Raw genomic sequence first — 6,000 nt, forward strand, 5'->3', positions numbered from 1 at the left:
ATAAAGTATGCACGCTGACAGAAAAAAGATTAACTGTTTCTGCAGGCATGCTTTGTATCCTTTACTTGCTCTTGCCATTAGATCTCATAAATTACACATTACTAAATTGGTGTATGCGCTTATTATTACTTTTTAGAGACGTGATTAGCAGCAATCTTTTGTGCAATCCTAAAACTAAATATTGAAAAGAAAGATAACGAAAAGTTGAACATTTGACAGGCAAGCATTTTTTTGAAGGTATGCCCTCAATAAATTATTCGCTTTTTCGAATAGTGGTTGCCCGGTAGTATACATGCTAATATGAAAGCGTCTGATTTTATTTTTTAACTTTCAGACACAACAAATTCCCTGAGTAAAACATATTGTTTTAAGGATTTTATAGATAAACAAGTCAGTCCCACTCACCGCACTGGTTGTGTTCCCGGCGCTGGCGTCGGGCCGGTCTCGGGTGCAGTAGGGGAGAAGTCCTAGCGAGAGCGGAGGAGGCTGGACTCAGCCCTGCACTTGGCTTCGGAGAAACAGTGTAAGGCCTAGGCAAAAGCAGGGGGAATCCTGGTGAACTGGAACAGAGAGAGGAACCGAAAGCTAGTCACAGAGAATGATGTGTCCTGCCAATGTACAGACCGGGTGGCTCTGGACATTATGTCGCGCCACAAACACTGCTGCGGGGCGGAGTCGTTAAACTGTGACTCACCGAGCCAGACCTGTAGGGGCAGTAACCCAGTCAGTCACAGTGTAAAGAGGCGGCATTTTCGAGACTAACTGAAGCCCACCCACAGACAGAACGCGTACCCGTGCAGCAGCTGAGTGCTGAAACTGGGGTATGTGCACTCGCTGGGATCTCGCAGCCAATAAACAACTGACAAGAGAGGCTACTGCCTCGGCCCTGTCCTCCCCGTGACCCTGTTCTACAGGCAGCTGGTGACGTAAACTGGTAGGGTGTAAAGCAAGCGTGAAAGTGAAAGGAGGACTGCGCTGCAGCCCATCTCTTGCCTTTATTGGCCCATGTGTTTAAACACATGGCCCCATAAAAATAAGAAATCGTTTACGACGAACGGAAAGCAGAAGCAGGCGAGGCAGTCCAAGTGGGACGGCACAAAAGCCAAAGGGAGGCCACACACACAGCTCTTTTCCAATGGCTGCCCACTGTTTAGCATAAATGGTGACGCCGGCAATGGAAATGAGGGGAGGGGCTTAAAGCCCTTTTGTAAAAGTACTCTTCTGCAATAAATCTCGCCGAGCGAGCTGCGCATGTGAGCAGCAACGCTAGGCAAGACCTAAAAAGAAGTGGCAGTACTTACCTAGTTAATCAGAATGCAAGTGGCATCACGGCACGTGACATCACGGTGCGTTACATCACGGCACTTGACATTACAGGAAATGACATTACGGCACGTGACATCACAGGAAGTTGCTTCACAAGCCACTACTTCACAGGGAGTGGTATCACAGAAGTGAAATCAGCTCTTTAGCCCTCACACATATGTTTAGCATGTCTATCATGAGTACATTGGAGCACATTTACAGTATACACGCAAACCCTCCTTATTCATGCAGAAGAGTTACACTTTTGTAAGCTACACATAAAACAATGCTGCCTTTTGTCAGCGTAAACATCCTCTACCCATAGTGCTTTACAAGAAAAAATAGTAATATGTAATTTATTACAACGCTTCCTCAGTGGTAGTGAGCGCTATATAAATTACATTTATTGTTTGTACATACTGGGAAAGAACAACACATCTGGCATTCTTACAGGCATGCATATCTCCTAAACAAGGAGTGAATAAAGTGAAAAGCTGCCTCTAAAGTAAGTGTGAAGTTCTAACAGGGTGTGTGCCTTTGTTTCCCCTCTGCTGCATTTGCATATAGGTGTGAGGCTCCCGACTGCTCCCAGCCAAGAAACTGAACAAAAGGAGGCCTGATGACCCCTCAGATTCGGACTTTATGGGCCCAGCAGGAGTCTTAAATAAGAAAGCCCTGTCCCTGCTTTCACGTTGTTGTGGATCGAAAGCAGACAACAACGTGCAAGCGCTGCTGAATGTGTCTCGAGGTTTGCAAATTACACCGGGACAATTTCAGGATATTTTTCTGTGGGGCCCAACTACTTGACAGGATGGACGGCGTCCACCCTGTGTAAATAGTGGGTGGACGCCACTCGTACCCTGCCTTTGAGCCCTATGGGTGTTGCGCTCCTGCTCATGGACAACGTCGCTTACCGCAATTTTCGCCACGCAAACGGCTCCGGACTTCGTTTGGCTGCGGGGATGTCGTGAACGCGTCCTTTTTGGCGCCAAAACTTTTAAGGCCGGAGCGGGGCTTCGCAATCACGCTCCGCAGCAACTTCTGTCTCAGCACGGCACACTGCTGCTGACCCGAGGAGATGAGGAGAGCTTCGGCACACTGCAGGCTGTTGGCTCTTCTTCGCTTCCGCAACCTGGTGTTCACCGACAGGGCCTCGCCTTCCGACTTTCACCTTCTGCTGTAATTGTTGTCGTTGTTGCGCCGCTCTCCCAGCTCCTCGAGGAAGTTATGTCCTTGCTGGGAGAGGCGGCGGCTTAAATCCACTTGACCCCTCCATAGGGTCCTCAGGTGGACCCCCTTGATTGGGGGGTTCAAAACAAGCCAGGGTGACCATTGGCCGCCCTTTGGGGGCGCCCGGGTCACGGGTCACTTCCGGTCGGAGTGGCTGCTGCGCACTCCGCTTCCGCTGGTTCCTGGGCGCTTTAAGGTGCCCAGAACCAGTTTCACCACTGGTGGGCACCGCGTGGGTTATGGCGCCGGCCTCTAAGCCTCCCCCCCCCTGCGGGGGGGTGCGGCGGCCTCTGCGATAACCCCTGCACGTGCCCATTCCGTGGGTACCCAACAGCCACTCCCCGGCTTCCCCCCCCTTGAATGCCCGCATGCCATTCTTAAAAATAATGTCGGCCAACAATACCGGTTATTAGTGATGGTCGTTGTTGGCCGCAGTTTTATTAATATTAAAAACAAAACACATACTGGTTATGCAATTTTTTACATTTACGAACTGTACCCATCAATCATACATGTCATCTACAATCCATGACACCATCTTGTGAGAACAGGTGTCAGTCTTTTGTGTACTCTTCAGTTCGTAAATGGCACTGTACAAAACCAGTTCTTTGTCAGTCCATTGGTGTTCCAGTGGTTGGTCGCCCACGCCTTCTGCGTGTTATGGAGGGGAGCTTTTTTCTCTCTGGAGTTAGGTCCCCAGCTCGCTACCATTTGCGCCCTGCCGTCCGGCCGGGTCTGGGCCGCGAGTGCCGTCTCCTCCTGCTACTCCCCTCCTTGGTGCGGCCACGTCACCCTGCCGTGCGGCATTCAAAAGTGAGTGGCCCTCCTCCTACACACCGCCCGCCGGTGTGTTTCCTTAGCCAACCATTGTAGGATTTCCGCCACGCCGCAGGGGGGGAGCCGCTACGTCTTTCTGCGGCTCCCCCCCTGCCCCTGGTTTGTGGCTTCTCGTGTTTTTTTTTCTTTTTTTTTTAATTTTTATCTACAACCTGCGAGCACCATTGCACCCCATAGATTATCCCAGAAAACCTTCATCCCTTTGTCAGAAAGGTGCACCCCGTCCTGGCCATAAAGCTCCGGGCGTCCCGGGTGGATGAGGCCGTGCCTGATGGATTCCAGGCCGTTCGTGGAGCAAAACTTGGGCATTGCAATGTTCAACTTTCTCCTTGCATTATCCACCGCCTTGTTGGAGTCGGCACCTCTCCAGTGATTCCTGCTGATCATTTCCGACCAGACCACCGTCGCGGGGCCCAGCCATGTCGTCGCCTTGGTGAGATCCCTTTGGATGGCCTGCCCCACCGCTTTGCGCCCCAGCCGCGTAAGGTCGTTGCCTCCGAGGTGAATGATCAGGACGTCAGGATGCCACGCCGAGTCTGCCAGGAGGCCGTCCAACGTTGGCAGTAGTTGCTCCCATCTCATCCCTGGTTGCCCTATCCAGCGGATGTACGTCGCTTTGGGTCTGCTCGCTGCTTTGTGCCCCGACCGCCGCCACCAAGACTCCATTCTGGACACGAAAGAATGTCCCACCACCCAAACCAGCCGCGGGCGTCCCCCTGCTGAGAGAAAGAATTCCGTTAAGGTGGCCTGCTGCGCACCGGGTTTGGCTGAGAGAAAGAAGTCGGTTGTGGTGGTCTGTTGCGCACCGGGTTTGCTGTCTATTGTGGGGGCGTGTAGGAGGAGGAGGGGGGCTCCCCGGCACCCTGCCGTGCGGCATCCCATAGGGACTGCCCCCCCCTTTTCCCCCTTTCTTCCAATTTTTTATTTTTTTTATATACCAGATGTGGGCGTATGTAAGACTTGTAAGCCTTGGATCGCCATCTGCCCACGGCCTGGATCCTGTCCTCAGGCATGCCATGCTGCGATGCCGAGGTCGCTGCGTCGATCCTGAAAGAGTGAGGGGCAAAAGACGCCGGGTGAAACCCGGCTTTTCCGAGACCCTGGCGCATTACGGCAGTGAATTGAAACTTGCTCAGGTTCCTTCCATCCTGATGCTTGAAAAGGGGGGCCCTCGTCAGCCGGGCGGGACACCATGTACTTGAATAGCCAGCATACCGCACAGAGCCCGGTCTCTGGAATGCAGTGCAGACGTATTGTCACCCCTTTTCGCGCCTTGTCCGTCTTAGACTGCCTCAATGTGATCTCCACGGCCCTTGCCATTGGTTTGATGTCCCTAGCCTGTAGGCATCGCTGCGCCGGATCTGTCTTGTTGGGCGCAACTATCTCGCTGATGCGAAATGCACCAAAGAAGGCCGTGGTGAATGCTGCCCTAAATAGAAGTAGCTCATATTTATCTGAAATGATTCCTACTAAAGCGCCCAAGAGCTGGCCCAGTTTGCCGAAGTCAATGGGGCGCCTGTTGTCTTTCTTTGTCCCTTCAACTCTCCTCCAACCCTTCAAGGCTGTCTTTAGATATGAGGAGGCCGTGGGATCCTCCCCCGTGTGGAGCTTGGCAAAATGGGCAATGGCGGACAGATGCGCCTGTGCCCATGATCTTGTCTTCTTGGTGTTGAACGCCCATTGCACAAACTTCTCCACTGCTGTACGTGTCCCTGCCTTGTCCCTGAGTGACTTTATGCCAACTACTCTCATTACTGTACCTGCGCATTTCTTGTATCTCCTGGTTGCTTCCGGGGTGAGTGAGTGCCCTACCAGTCTGGATAGGTCTACCCCCCAGGTCCCAAAGGTATGTCGGGAAAGGGGTCATCTCCTTGTCTGCCCCAGGGACCATCTCTCTGAATCGCTTCATTTGGGACCGTGACAGTGCATCCGCCGCCGTGTTCTCTGCCCCTGGCACATGGCGAGCCTTCAGCTCCAAGTTTCCTTCCAGCTGCAATTTAATTAACTGCTGCATTAGCCTCAACGTGTCATGGCATCTCGCTGCGCCTCTGTTAATGGCCTGCACTACCCCCTTGTTGTCTGACCATAGGGTCAGCTTCATGTTTTTTAATTCCTGCTTCCAGATTGTCAGAGCCACTATTATTGGAAAGAGCTCAAGGAATGTGATATTCTTGGTGACCCCCTGCGCATGCCACCTGTCTGGCCACTGGCTCGCACACCATCGTTTCCCCAGGATTGCCCCGAAGCCCAGGCTCCCGGCTGCGTCAGTGAAAAGGGCTATCTGCTTGGCCGTCACCCATCCCTCTCTCCAGATCAACACCCCGTTGAAATCCTGAAGGAACACGTCCCACATCCGCAGGTCCCGTTTTACCCCCGCATCCAACCGGATGTGGTAGTGTCTGTGGGTGACACCTGATGTCAGCTGTGTCAGGCGCCTGGAGAATACCCTGGCGGTGGGGATCACCCTGGCTGCAAAGTTCAGCTTTCCTATCACCCCTTGAATGTCACGGAGGGTGGCTTTGCTCCGGCCCCGCAACCTGCTCACCTCCTCCCTGAATTCCTTCACTTTATCTGCGGGCAGCCTGGCTGTCCCTGCAATGGAGTCCAGTTCTATGCCTAGGAAAGTGA

This window comes from Lissotriton vulgaris, chromosome 1_1 (assembly GCF_964263255.1).
Source record: "Lissotriton vulgaris chromosome 1_1, aLisVul1.2, whole genome shotgun sequence".
In the NCBI taxonomy this organism is placed as follows: domain Eukaryota; kingdom Metazoa; phylum Chordata; class Amphibia; order Caudata; family Salamandridae; genus Lissotriton; species Lissotriton vulgaris.